Below are 13,571 nucleotides of genomic sequence, written 5' to 3' on the forward strand. Positions count from 1 at the left end.
AAAAATGAGACTTATATTCGTGAGCGCAAAAGTTTCTGTTTTTCAGCAGGGTCAAATCAACTATTACCCAACATGATCCAAAGGCTTTACTTGGCACTCTATAGAAACAAAAGCAATAAAACATGATTACTACAGTATATTAATCATTTTAACACATAAAAACAGTAGGTAAAAGTGTTGGGTTGTCTCCCAACAAGCGATTTTCTTTAATGCCTTTAAAGCTAGGCATGATGATTTCAATGATGCTCGCATAAAAGATAAGAATTGAAACATAAAGAGAGCATCATGAAGCATATGACTAGCACATTTAAGTCTGGCCCACTTCCTATGCATAGGGATTTTGTGAGCAAACAACTTATGGGAACAAGAATCAACTAGCATAGGAAGGCAAAACAAGCATAACTTCAAAACTTTCAACACACAGAGAGGAAACTTGATATTATTGCAATTCCTACAAGCATAAGTTCCTCCCTCATAATAATTTTCAATAACATCATGAAGAAATTCAACAATATAACCATCACATAAAGAATTCTTTTCATGACACAAAAGTATAGAAAACTTATTGCTCTTCACATAAGCAAATTTCTTCTCATCAATAGTAGTGGGAGCAAACTCAACAAAATAACTATCATGTGATTGAAAATTAAAATCATGATGACAAGTTTCATGGTTATCATTATTCTTTATAGCATACATGTCATCACCATAATCATCATAGATAGCAACCTTGTTCTCATAGTCAATTGAAGCCTCATCCAAAATGGTGGATTCATCACTAAATAAAGTCCAGACCTCTCCGAATCCACTTTCATCATTAAAATCATCATAAATAAGAGGCATGCAATCATTATAACAAATTTGCACATCAAATCTTGGGAGACTAAAAATATCATCTTCATCAAGCATAGCATCCCCAAGCTTATGGCTTTGCATAACATTAGCATCATGGATATTCAAAGAATTCATACTAACAACATTGCAATCATGCTCATCATTTAAATAATTTGTGCCAAACATTTTATTGACTTCTTCTTCTAACAATTGAGCACAATTTTTTGAACCATCATGTTCAAGAAAGATATTATAAAGATGATAAATAATATGATGCAACCTTAATTCCATTTTTTTGTAGTTTTCTTTTATAAAACCAAACTAGTGATAAAACAAGAAACTAAAAGATTCAATTGCAAGATCTAAAGATATACCTTCATGCACTCACCTCCCCGGCAATGGCGCCAGAAAAGAGCTTGATGTCTACTACGCAACTTTATTCTTGTAGACACGTGTTGGGCCTCCAAGCGCAGAGTTTTGTAGGACAGTAGCAATTTTCCCTCAAGTGGATGACCTAAGGTTTTATCAATCTGTGGGAGGCGTAGGATGAAGATAGTCTCTGTCAAACGACCCTGCAACCAAATACAAGAAATCTCTTGTGTCCCCAACACACCTAATACAATGGCAAATTGTATAGGTGCACTAGTTCAGCGAAGAGATGGTGATAAAAGTGCAATGTGAATGGTAGAAATATATTTTTATAATCTGAATAATTAAAAACAACAAGGTAGCAAATAGTAAACGAGCACAAAAACGATTGCGATGCTTGAAAATGAGGCCTAGGGTCCGTACTTTCTCTTCTTCAATCTCTCAACAATGCTAATATAATTGGATCATATAACCACACCCCAAAGTCCGATGAAAGAATCACTCCAAAGTTCCTATCTAGCGGAGAACATACGAATAAATTGTTCGTAGGGTATGAAACCACCTCAAAGCTATTCTTTTCGTTTGATCTATTCAAGAGTTCGTACTAAAATAACACAAAGCTATTCTTTCCGTTCGATCTATCCTAGAGTTCGTACTAAAATAACACCAAAGCAAATTCATATTCATAATACTCAATCCAACACAAAGAACTTCAAAGAGTGCCCCAAGATTTCTACCGGAGAAACAAAGACAAGAACGTGCATCAACCCCTATGCATAGATTACCCCAATGTCACCTCGGGAATCCGCGTGTTGAGTGCCAAAACATATATCAAGTGAATCAATACGATACCCCATTGTCACCATGAGTATTCTAGACATATAACAACGAAATCTCAAAGGGAAAAACTCAATTCATCACAACAACATAGAGAGGAGAAAACACCATATGATCCGACTATATTAACAAAGCCCACGATACATCAAGATCGTGACATCTCAAGAACACGGAAGAGAGAGAGAGATTAAACACATAGCTACCGGTACAAACCCTCAGCCCCGAGGGTGGACTACTCCCTCCTCATCATGGTGGCCGCCGGGATGATGAAGATGGCCACGGGAGATGATTCCCCCTCCGGCAGGGTGCCGGAACGGGGTCTAGATTGGGTTTCGGTGGCTACAGAGGCCTGCGGCGGCGGAACTTCTGATCTAGGTTAACCCCGAAGGGTTTTGGAATATTTGTGAATTCATAGGGTAAAGAGGGGGTGGGGAGGCCACCGAGGTGGGCACAACCCACCTGGGCGTGTCTGGGCCCCCAGGCGTGCCCTGGTGGGTTGTACCCCCCTCGGGGCACCCCCAGGTGCTGCTCTAGCCCATCTTGGGTGTTCTGGTCCATAAAAAATCTCCAACAAGTTTCGCGGTGTTTGGACTCCGTTTGATATTGATTTCCTGCGATGTAAAAACAAGCAAAAAACAGCAACTGGCACTGGGCACTGGGTCAATAGGTTAATCCCAAAAAATGATACAAAGTTGCTATAAAATGATTGCAAAACATCCAAGAATGATAAAATAACAGCATGAATACTTCATAAATTATAGATACATTGGAGACGTATCAACTCCAAGCATACATATGCATGTGTCCATGTCGTGAGACAAATATGTTTGAAAATTTCTTCTAATTTACTGCACATGGAATTAACTTGCACACAAGTACACAAATATGATTTTTCAAACTGTTATGGTTAGCCGTTGCATGTAGATGTAGTTCAAATTTGAATTACGATCATTAAATGGATAGAAAATCACTTAAATGTCTTCAGAAGGTCAAATGACCCCTGAAATTTTCCAAATTTTCACATGACAGTTGTATTAGTGCATGTTACACGTAGAAAAAATTTGAAGGCTGTAAGAGGAAGCTATCTCCCGTTCGTCATCAAACATGCATTATTCCCTCTCGGAACCACGAGCCTTCTAGTGATCTGCTCCGGTTTGTGAGGGGTGTGTGTCCAAACTTTCATCACACATGCCAAATTTTTTACCACATCATCTTGGTGGCATGACATTACATCAACCAAGGTTTCATGTGTTTCTGATATTTATTTAATTTTTTGGAATTTAAATGCCATGGCACTCCATGCTTAATTGTGTCATAGCCATTAGACCAATATGTTTGAAAATTCCTTCCAATTTACTGCACATGAAATTAAATCACACACAAGTACACAAAATATGACTTTTCAAACCGTTATGGTTAGCTGTTGCATGTACATGTAGTTCAAATTTCAATTACGGTCATTAAATGGCTAGAAAATCACTTAAATGTCTTAAAAGGTCAAATGACCCCTGAAATTTTCCAAAATTTGACATGATAGTTGTATTAGTACTACAAATTTTCTCGTACATTTAAAACACCATCCGTTGCCACTTTACTCCAAATTCGTCTTTCACAGCTAATAAAAAAATATCTACAATATCACACACAGTTGTTTTCTAGGAACCGTTTGCGATGAAAATATCTGGGTCTATTTAAGTCTCCCTCCTTAAGCTTCACCGGCTTGTTTGCTCCAGTGCCGGCAACCCCCGAATCCACGAATCTTGATCCCCATTCCGGCACCCCCTTCTTGCAAAGATGACGCCGTGGAAACGCTTCGTGAAGGCCCGCACGATGGCCGCCCCCCCCTGACCGCCGCCGCTTACACCGAGAGCGCGGCCGCCTACACCAAGAGTGCCGCCGCATCCGCATTAAGCGCGTCCGCTTCCGCCGAGTGGGCGTCTACGATAGCCGACAGGGCAGCTGCAGCAGCCGAGATGCCTGCAGCTCCTGCTGCGACGGCGGCTACCAACGCCGAGAGCGCTCGAGCTGTCGTCCGTGCCACCGATGTCGCCCTAGCCCGGGTCGACGCCATCCACGCCAAGATTGAGGATGCACACGCCAAGATATTCCAGACCACCTCGGACTCCAACATGCAACCCACGTCCGAAAAGGCGACGATGGCCATGGAGCACCTGCTTCCTCATGAGGTCACCGAGCGGGAGCTGGAGATGCAGGAGGCAGCGGAGATCGAGGAGCGCCGGGAGGAGGAGTTGCGCGTGGCCGAGGTCGAGGTAGAGAAGAGTCTGTCTGTCGAGGAATCGGCGGTGGAGTACCAATGCGAGCTCTGGCGCAGCCACTACTACGAGTACTACAACCTTGAGGGCGGCGCCAAGGACGAGGACGCGGTTGACTTCAGCAGGGGGGGCGCGGAGTCCACCAACGGAGGCATGTCGCCAGGACAATTCATCGACGTCTCATCTCACACCGGCGATGCATAGGCCGGCGCGGCGACAGATTTGTTAAAATTATGCGTACTTAGGCTTTGTTTTTAATGTCGGTCTTTTGTTAGAGCAATGTTTAGGTCAACTGGCTCTATTTAATTATTAAAATTGCTCGATTCAGTAAGTGTGGTCTGTCTGTTGTACGCTCTTTTGTGTGCCCAAATTAGCAAGCGATGTTAAATTATGCAATGACATACCCGGGGAAATTTCCACCAAAATTTGAATTATCAAACTCATCTCATGTGCGTAAAGCAAAAGAATCGTTTGCGATGCACACAATCGTTCAAAGTGAATGGTCCGGCGGCACCGCACGCAAAGTTTCCCTCCACATTTCCAAAATTTTGGCCTACCGCCAAAATATCTACCCCCGCCCCCCGCCCCCTTCCCCACCCCCTTTTTCTCCCTGACCACAAGTCACATTTCCCATGTTTCCTCCTTCCTTCCTTCCTTCCTAAGCTATAGCCGCTTCCTCGCTCTCGCCGTCTCGCATCCTACCGCCGGGGTCGCCATGGTCTTCTTCAAAGACCTCTCCAGTGGTCCCTCCTCTGGCGACGACTCCTTCACCACCCGGGTATGCCTCTCTTCTCTCTCTCGGGCTATGACTTGGAATGAAGGATTTTTACCCGGCGGTCGATTTGAGTCATTTCTTTCTCTTGTAGCTCCTTAGGTCCATTAGTGGCAACGAATGGAGCGGGGTGGCTGATGATCTATCTGCTCGTTGTTACCATCAATCTCCATGCGTGAAGCTAGTTGCGTTTGAATCTATGGACAGTGGGAGGAAGTTTCTGGCATGTGCAGAGAAGGTTAGACCCTCTTATGTTGTTACAAATCATTTGTTAGATGTGATTGACACACTATCACGGTCCCAACCCATTCATACCACACCTTCAACCAAACGCATCCTAAGACAGTGTCACAGTTTGTACCTAGTATCTAAAATTGTTGCCATCTCATCAGCGGTGCCATTAGAAAATTATTTGGCACTGCTTCAGCAGTTTGTGCAGCCAACTTTGGTCCACACATCCGAGCAGCCAAGCGGTAAGATACTAAATCTTTATGGCACGAAGGAACTGGGCATCGGAGCAACTAGGTGCTCCAGAGTCTGGATCCCTGATTTTTTTTCGCTGCATCGGCTCGGCAGTGCAGGGCACCGGTGCAAGATGTAGCAACAGTTGTCTTTACACCCGTTTTGGCATACATAGTGGACGGCCTTAGTGCTATTAGTTCTATGTTACTAAATTTGTGCATGTACACACCTGTTAGTATCAATTTGCTGTCATTCAAACACTATCGCTATGCTGTTGCAGTTATATTTACCTTCCTCATAAAATGTTCAATTTGTTATTTATTGTACATGAGTAAGAACTTGTAGCATTGTTGTAGTTAAATTATAGCTTCTGATGTTCCAGAATTTTGTTGTTGTCTTAGTAGCAATTAATTCATTTGCACATTGATCTTTTTGAGAAGATATGTCATAATTAACATGTTTCTTCAGTTTTTCAAAATAAGCGTTGGTGATTTTCTATGTTGCTATAAACCCATTTCCCCTACAATTGTTACTGATCTAGTTTTAAATATTATATGATGAACGGAGTGTTCTTACTTGGAGTGGGTTGATCAAGAGTGGCCACAGTCTTTGAAGATGTGCCTAGCGAAGCTCTAGAGCATGTATGAGGAAGAGAACGGACGTAGGCTTAGAGAAAGTGTTGTCAACGACGAAGAATATTTGAAGATGCGGGATAAAAAGAGGAAGGTGGAGAATGAGCTCAGATTTTTTAAATCAGACATTGCTAAGATGGTGTTGGCGGAGGAGGAGGCACTTTCCCAGTTGGCCAGTGCAAAACAGGTTCTTACTGAACTGAAAGCAGAGGTGGATATGACGAGCCTGGATGATCTCGATTAGGGAAATAAATATATTGTTCTAATATTGTTCTTATGAAGTTGAACTAGCTATATGTTGTGTTGTGTTGTTTTCATGTAGCTATCATACTGTGATGCTATAATATATTTATGTGCCTGATATGAAATTGGCAAATAGCTGTTCGATATGAAATGTGAATTTGCGTAATACTGGAATTATTAATTGTAAACTAATAAACCTGCTAAATGTGTCATGGAACTTTGTAAACGGTTCTAGCAGTAAAAGCGCTTGTGATGGATAGCCCAATGCCACACGGTTTTCTTCATCAAATCGTGTGTGATGTAGTTGATAAAAGCAAACAATTAACCAAGGCAGAGCGTGTGTGATAGTTACACCTTTCACACACGAGCCTACACATAAAACTGTGTGGGATGTACATACGAATGGAAACGTTTTCCCTGGATTGACTGTGTGGGATGTATATAAGAACGGAAACGTATTCCTTGGATTAACTGTGTGTGATATACATACGAATGGAAACGTTTTCCCTGGATTGACTGTGTGGGATGTACATAAGAACGGAAACGTATTCCTTGGATTGACTGTGTGTGATATACATACGAACGGAAATGTTTTTCTGGGATTCACCGTGTGGGATGTACATACGATCGGAAATGATTGGGTTCCGATGCCTCGCCCGATCGCACACGAGCTCATTTTGCCCCAGCCTGTGTCCCAGGAGGGCCTATCCCCGACGATTTCTGGGTCATGTGGGAAGGACCCCCCTATCGCCCACACTCACTTGGCGACGGTTCCAAATGCCGTCGCAGAAAAGGGTTAAAACCGTTTGTATAGCATTGACGCATACCAGTGGCATGATTTGAATATTTTATGTGATGAAGATGCATCATAGCCAAACTATAGGATTTTGTAGGGATAAGCTTTCTTTGGCCATGTTATTTTGAGAAGACCTAATTGCCTTGTTAGTATGCTTGAAGTATTATTGTTCTTATGTTGTTATTAAACTTTTGTTTTGAATCTTAGGGATCTGAATATTCTTGCCACAATAAAGAAAATTACATGGATAAATATGTTAGGTAGCATTCCACATCAAAAATTATGTTCTTATCATTTACCTACTCGAGGACGAGCAGGAATTAAACTTGGGGATGCTTGATACGTCTCCAATGTATCTATATTTTTTTATTGTTCCATGCTATTATATTACCTATCTTGGATGTTTTATATGCTATTTTATATGATTTTTGGGACTAACCTATTAACCTAGAGCCCAGTGCCAGTTTCTGTTTTTCCTTGTTTTTGAGTTTTACAGAAAAGGAATATCAAACGGAGTCCAATTGAGCTGAAAATTTACGGTGATTTTTTATGGACCAGAAGAAGCCCTCGAAGCAAAAGAGTTGGGCCAGAAGAGCCACGAGGCCTCCACAAGGGTGGAGGACGCGCCCTCCCCCCCCGGTGCGCCCTCCAACCTTGTGGGCTCCTCGTGGACCCCCTGACTTAAAACCGACACCAAAAATTCTTATAAGTACAGAAACCCCCGAAAAGAAACCTAGATGGGGAGTTCCGCGGCCGCAAGCCTCTGTAGCCATCAAAAACCAATTGGGACCCTGTTCTGGCACCCTGCCGGAGGGGGAAATCATCACCGGTGGCCATCTTCATCATCCCGGCGGTCTCCATGCCGAGGAGGGAGTAGTTCACCCTCGGGGCTGAGGGTATGTACCAGTAGCTATATGTTTGATCTCTCTCTCTCTCTCTCGTGTTCTTGATTTGGCACGATCTTGATGTACCGCGGGCTTTGCTATTATAGTTGGATCTTATGATGCTTCTCCCCCTCTACCTTCTTGTAATGGATTGAGTTTTACCTTTGAAGTTATCTTATCAAATTGAGTCTTTAAGGATTTGAGAACACTTGATGTATGCCTTGCATGTGCTTATCTGTGGTGACCATGTGATATTCACGTGATCCACTTGATGTATGTTTTGGTGACCAACTTGCGGGTTTTGTGACCTTGTGAACTTATGCATAGGGGTTGGCACACGTTTTCGTCTTGACTCTCTGGTAGAAACTTTGGGGTACTCTTTGAAGTTCTTTGTGTTGGTTTGAATAGATGAATCTGAGACTGTGTGATGCATATCGTATAATCAAACCCGCGGATTCTTGTGGTGACATTGGAGTATCTAGGTGATATTAGGGTTTTGGTTGATGTGTGTTTGAAGGTGTTATTTTAGTACGAACTCTAGGGTTGTTTGTGACACTTATAGGAATAGTCCAATAGATCGATCAGAAAGAATAACTTTGAGGTGGTTTCGTACCCTACAATAATCTCTCCATTTATTCTCCGCTATTAGTTACTTTGGAGTGACTTTTTGTTGCATGTTGTGGGATTGTTATATGATCTAATTATGTTATCATTGTTGAGAGAACTTGCACTAGTGAAAGTATGAACCCTAGGCCTTATTTTCAAGCATTGCAATACCATTTTCGCTCACTTTTACTACTAGTAACCTTGTTGTTTTTATATTTTCGGATTACAAAAATCTATATCTACCATCCATATTGCACTTGTATCACCATCTCTTCGCCGAACTAATGCACCTCTACAATTTACCATTGTATTGGGTGTGTTGGGGACAGAAGAGACTCTTTGTTATTTGGTTGCAGGGTTGTTTGAGAGAGACCATCTTCATCCTACGCCTCCACGGATTGATAAACCTTAGGTCATCCACTTGAGGGAAATTTGCTACTGTCCTACAAAACTCTGCGCTTGGAGGACCAACACGAGTCTACAAGAAGAAGGTTGCGTAGTAGACATCAGACGCTTCCCCGCGGCCGCGGCTGTCCTTGCGATGCCACCTACCCGAAACCAACGCTGCTTTCCGCCGCCAACAGAGGCGACGCCGCCTGCCATCCTACCAATGGGCCGCTGCCGCTTGGGGCTACAGCAGGAGTAGTAGCGACGGGGCCGAGGTCCTTCGTGCGCTCCGGGATGAAGGCCGCAATTTCGTCGAGGTCGTTGCTGCCTCCGGCATTTGGGGTGTGTCGCCGAGATCGAGGCGAGCATGAGGAGCTGTGGCCACCACCATGGTCACCCTGTCGCAGGGCATGGAGCAAGCCCTCAGCCTACAACTCGTGGAGATCACCGTTGCTCTTCAGGTCACGGGGTGACTGGATCTTGCCGATGTGGCCCTCCTCAACGACCTCCTCTTCGCCCGGTTCACCGGCATGGATCTCGCCACTGCTACCCTCAACTTCTCTGCCTCGAGCCCGATGGTCAGCCACCATGGATTCCTCAGCTGGAGGGTCACATGACCCAGCCGTCCTCCCATGCTGCAGCGGCTAGAAGGCGACATGGCTCTCCGTACATGAAGAGTGGAGTTCAGTCAAGTATATACTTGGCCTCTACTGCTGATCCATGTACATGGAGAAAAACAAACAACCGCTCATTCATGCTTCGCTCCACTCCTTTGCGCTACATTACTGGAGGTGACATTTTCCTATCTCTCTATCTTGTAACAAGCCTGATGCCTGCATTGTTAATGGATTTTCTTATAATTTATCGCTGCTTAGTGCTTTGTTGCAATTGTTCACCCAAGATTCTTATATATAATCTAAGCGTATGTAGACATACTTAGCTTTGCTATTCCATTTTTCTGGCGCATAGAAATAAGAGTATTGTCCAGGTTAGGATTTCAATTGAGGAAAAAGTGAACAAGTAAAATTTTCTTGCAAGAAATATAATCTAAGCTATTGATGTTTCTTCCGTATCAGTTCTTGAGTTAGATTAGACTGTCCATCTTCTCATTTTCATTGCCACGCTATTAAATTTGAATCCGCCTTTTTTATTCCAATTTAAATCAACATCTATGGAATTTATAGCACGAAAATACTCTCAAAATATCATACCATTAAATTTAAGTGGTCGGACCCTCTCCGGACACTGCACAAGTGGGAGCTACGTGTACTGTGCTTTTTATATTTGGTAGAAATTTCTTTGGAGCAAAATTTTCTGGACCTCCCATCATATTTGCCCCTGAACGCTGATAAAATTTAATGAGCTGCATTGAGAAATTTTGATTGGTAAAGCTATAAAGTTTAGTCTATACTACTATTAAACAAGCAAACATTTTCTTCCCTAACCATACCCTGCTCAGTGTACACATAACAATCCGGAGTAATTAGAGCCACAAGATCGAATCCACTTATTTAGATCTAATCGTAAAGATAACAATAATCCTCACCAAAAGTGTGTTTAGCAATTTTAGAGGGGAGACAAAAAATCTGCCATCCACTCGCCAGCATTATTTAGGTACGGGAAAAAATGGCACAATATACGGAAACAACACGCCGGGGCAGCGGCGCATCTTCGGGAATCAGGGAGAAGAAGGATAGGCATGGCGGCGACTGAGGAGGTGCTCGCCAGCGCGCAGGATTGGATCGGGGTGCTTCCCCGCAGTCGCGGTCGTCCTTGCGATGCCACCTACCCGAAACCAACGCTGCTCTCCGCCGCCAGCCGAGGCAACGCCGCCTGCCCTCCTACCCACGGGCCGCTGCCGCTTGGGGCTACGGCGGGAGGAGTAGCGACGGGGCCGAGGTCCTCCGTGTGCTCCGGGATGAAGGCCACAATTTCGTCGAGGTCGTTGCTGCCTCCGGCATTCGAGATGTGTTGCCGAGATCAAGGCGAGCATGAGGAGTTGTGGCCACCGCCATGGTCACCTCGTCGCAGGGCATGGAGCACGCCGTCGGCCTACAGCTCGTGGAGATCACCGTTAGATAGATTTGGATCCGCCTTTTTTCATTCCCATTTAAATCAACATCTATGGAATTTGTAGCACGAAAATAATCTAAAATATCATACCATTTCAATTTTTATTTTTTCATATTTGGCATAAATTTAAGTGGTCGGACCCTTCTCCGGACACTGCGCAAGCAGGAGCTACGTGTACCGGGCTTTTTATAGTTGCCAGAAATTTCTTTGGAGCAAAATTTTCTGGACCTCCCATCATATTTGCCCCTGAACGCTGATAAAATTTAATGAGCTGCTTTGAGAAATTTTGATCGGTAAAGCTATAAAGTTTAGGTCGAATATGTGATTGGTGGCGATACGCCGAATGATGTGGCGGCAGATGGGCTATGCTCTGGCAATGATTACAGGGATGGCGCAGGAGGAAGTTTGCGATGATGGTAAGGAGTTAGTGCTGGGAAGGGGAAATGGTGTTGGTTGGTTATTGTCTGTCATTTTGTGTATTGTCTGTCATTTTTGTTTGAGTAGCTGACATCCTTCTCTCTATTATCTCTCTGTTGTTTCTGTCTATGCTCAGGAAAGAAGAAATGTCCGAAGAATGACCAATGCGGGTTATTACATGATTTGGATGTATGGTTAATCAATACACTTAAATTTGTTAGTTTGTCCCATTCATGGACACTTTTATATTGATCATTGACTTATGGATTTTTGCTGCATGTAGGTGCAATATTTTTGAAAGTAAAGGTTTCAAGCATGGTTCACTTTTAACTGGCGATAATGCTCTCGAGTCATATATGAAGGAAATATGCCCTAGAGGCAATAATAAATTTATTATTTTATATTTCCTTATATCATGATAAATGTTTATTATTCATGCTAGAATTGTATTAAACGAAAACTTGATACATGTGTGGATACATAGACAAAACACCGTGTCCCTAGTAAGCCTCTACTAGACTAGCTCGTTAATCAAAGATGGTTATGTTTCTAACCATAGACATGTGTTGTCATTTGATGAACGGGATCACATCATTAGGAGAATGATGTGATGGACAAGACCCATTCGTTAACTTAGCATATTGATCCTTCAGTTTTATTGCTATTGCTTTCTTCATGTCAAATAGATATTCCTTTGACTATGAGATTATGCAACTCCCGGATACCGGGGGAATACCTTGTGTGCTATCAAACGTCATAATGTAACTGGGTGATTATAAAGATGCTCTATAGGTATTTCCGAAGGTGTTTGTTGGGTTGGCATAGATCAAATTAGGATTTGTCGCTCCGAGTATCGGAGAGGTATCTCTGGGCCCTCTTGGTAATGCACATCATAAGAAGCTTTGCAAGCAATGTGACTAATGAGTTAGTTGCGGGATGATGTATTACGGAACGAGTAAAGAGACTTGCCGGTAACGAGAATGAACTAGGTATGAAGATACCGACGATCGAATCTCGGGCAAGTAACATACTAATGACAAAGGGAATAACATATGTTGTCATTATGGTTCGACCGAAAAAGATCTTCGTAGAATATGTAGGAACCAATATGAGCATCCAGGTTCCGCTGTTGGTTATTGACCAGAGAGGTGTCTCGGTCATGTCTACATAGTTCTCGAACCCGTAGGGTCCGCACGCTTAACGTTCAATGACGATTTAGTATTATATGAGTTATGTGATTTGGTGACCGAATGATGTTTGGAGTCTCGGATAAGATCACGGACATGACAAGGAGTCTCGAAATGGTCGAGAGGTAAAGATTGATATATAAGATGATAGTATTCAGACACCGGAAGTGTTTCAGAATGTATTGGGTATTTATCAGAGTACCGGGGGGTTATCGGAACCCCCGGGGGGAAGATATGGGCCATAAGACGGGAGCACACCAGCCCACAAGGGGTGGCACGCCCCCCCCCCCTTAGGCATGTGGCCGAATTGGAGAAGGAGGAGAAGGGGTTCGTCCCCCCCTTCCTTCTCTCCTTCCCCCTTCCCTTTTCTCTCCGGCAAAAGAAGGAAAGGGGGGAGGCCGAATTGGAGGAGGCCCCCAAGTAGGATTCATCCTACTTGGGGTTCCCCTTGGCTGTTCGCCTCCCCATCCCACCTATATATACGTGGGGAGGGGGCGCCTAGAACACACACCAACAATTGTTAGCCGTGTGCGGCGCCTCCCTCCACAGTTTATGCCTCGGGTCATATCTTCGTAGTGCTTAGGCGAAGCCCTGCGCGGATCACTTCACCATCACCGTCACCATGATGTCGTGCTGACGAAACTCGTTGTGGCACCCCGGCTCAGAGCGACCGGTTTACCATGCATTGCCAGCCCAGAGACCATGTCTTCTGGCAACACACAACATCTTGGTACAGAAAACAACCGCTTTATTGATGCTAGCGGAACAGAGTTTATATTACAACAGCTGTCGAGGCCAA

The 13,571-nt window shown here is 43.6% G+C and overlaps 1 long non-coding RNA gene across 3 annotated transcripts; it reads left to right on the plus strand.

The window, feature by feature from the left end:
* The first annotated feature begins 9,248 nt into the window (after nucleotides 1-9,248).
* LOC120974568 (uncharacterized) lies at nucleotides 9,249-12,045 on the plus strand. 3 transcript variants are annotated; one of them, XR_005769936.3, is made up of 3 exons: nucleotides 9,249-11,584; nucleotides 11,722-11,774; nucleotides 11,869-12,045. It is a non-coding gene; the product is annotated as an uncharacterized lncRNA (long non-coding RNA). The 3 variants fall into 3 exon arrangements; XR_006671062.2 differs by having other exon boundaries at nucleotides 9,249-9,886; nucleotides 11,481-11,774; XR_012202703.1 differs by having other exon boundaries at nucleotides 9,249-11,774.
* The last annotated feature ends 1,526 nt before the right edge of the window (nucleotides 12,046-13,571 follow it).

The sequence above is a fragment of the Aegilops tauschii genome, chromosome 2, assembly GCF_002575655.3.
Source record: "Aegilops tauschii subsp. strangulata cultivar AL8/78 chromosome 2, Aet v6.0, whole genome shotgun sequence".
NCBI classification, from domain to species: Eukaryota; Viridiplantae; Streptophyta; class Magnoliopsida; order Poales; family Poaceae; genus Aegilops; species Aegilops tauschii.